The sequence below is a fragment of the Carlito syrichta genome, unplaced genomic scaffold (genome assembly GCF_000164805.1).
Source record: "Carlito syrichta isolate Samal-C Ts95f unplaced genomic scaffold, Tarsius_syrichta-2.0.1 Scaffold112660, whole genome shotgun sequence".
NCBI classification, from domain to species: Eukaryota; Metazoa; Chordata; class Mammalia; order Primates; family Tarsiidae; genus Carlito; species Carlito syrichta.
Window position 1 is genome coordinate 1 of NW_007056756.1, and position 1,679 is coordinate 1,679.

The following is a 1,679-nucleotide window of genomic DNA, read 5'->3' on the forward strand; positions in this document are numbered from 1 at the left end:
CAAATGAGAAAAAAACCAAATAAGCATAATCAGAAACACAAAAGATGAAGTCACATCTGACCCTGAAGAAATACAAAAGATCATTAGAGACTACTACCTACACTTGTATGGAAACAAACTTGAAAACCAGAAGGAAATGGAGGACTTTCTGACATCACACAACCTACCTAGGTTGGAACAAGAAGAAATTGAGACCCTAAATAGACCAATAACAATCAAGGAAATCAACTACGTAATAAGAAAACTTCCTACAAAAAAAAAGCCCTGGTCCAGATGGCTTTCCAGCAGAATTCTGCAAGACATTCAAGGAGGAGCTGATACCAATCCTACTAAAGGTATTCCAGGTGATTGAAAAAGATGGAACTCTCCCCAAATCATTTTATGAAGCCAACATCACATTGATACCCAAGCCTGGGTAAAGATCCAACAAAGAAAGAGAACTACAGGCCAATATCTTTGATGAACATAGATGCTAAAATTCTCAACAAGATCCTAGCAAACCGGATTCAGCAATACATCTCAAAAATCATCCACCATGACCAAGTAGGCTTCATTCCTGGGATGCAAGGCTGGTTCAACATTCGTAAAACCATAAATGTAATTAAATACATCTACAGATGTCAAAACAAAAACCACATGATCATATCACTAGATGCAGAAAAAGCTTTTGATAAAATCCAGCACCCGTTCTTGATAAAAACCCTTGAACATCTAGGCATACGGGGAACATACCTCAAAATAGTAAAAGCCATCTACGAGAAACCCACAGCCAGCATACTCCTAAATGGACAAAAATTGGAACCAATTCCCCTGAAAACTGGAACTAGACAAGGATGCCCACTCTCTCCCCTCCTGTTCAACATAGTATTGGAAGTCCTGGCTAAAGCAATCAGAGAAGAGGAGGCAATCAGAGGTATTCAAATAGGAAAAGAGGAAGTCAAGTTATCTCTCTATGCAGATGATATGATGTTGTACTTTGAAAACCCAAGAGAATCTGTCAAAGGCCTCCTTACATTGATAAAAGCCTTTGGCAAAGTCTCAGGATACAAAATAAATGTACAAAAGACAATCGCATTTCTCTACACCAATAATAAACAAACAGAAACCCAAATAAAAAACACAGTTCCATTCACAATAGCCACAAAAAAAATGAAATACCTTGGCATCTTCCTAACCAGAGACGTGAAAGACCTTTACAATGAAAATTACAAAACACTGCTCAAAGAAATCAAAGCTGACACGAACAAGTGGAAAAATATCCCATGCTCATGGATTGGAAGAATCAACATTGTGAAGATGTCCATCTCACCTAAGGCAATCTACAAATTCAATGCAATACCCATTAAATTACCAACAACATTCTTCTCAGACCTAGAAAAAACAACACAGGAATTCATATGGAAACACAAACGTCCAAGAATAGCCAGAACAATCCTCAGCAAAAAAAAACAAAGCAGGTGGTATCACAATACCAGACTTCAAACTTTACTATAAAGCTACAATCATCAAAACAGCTTGGTATTGGTACAGGAACAGGCATATAGATCAATGGAACAGAATTGAGATTCCAGAAGCAAAACCTCAATTTCTCAACCAACTCATCTTCGACAAAGCCCCCACCACCTACCAATGGGGAGAGGAGAACCTATTCAGTAAATGGTGCTGGGAAAATTGGCTGA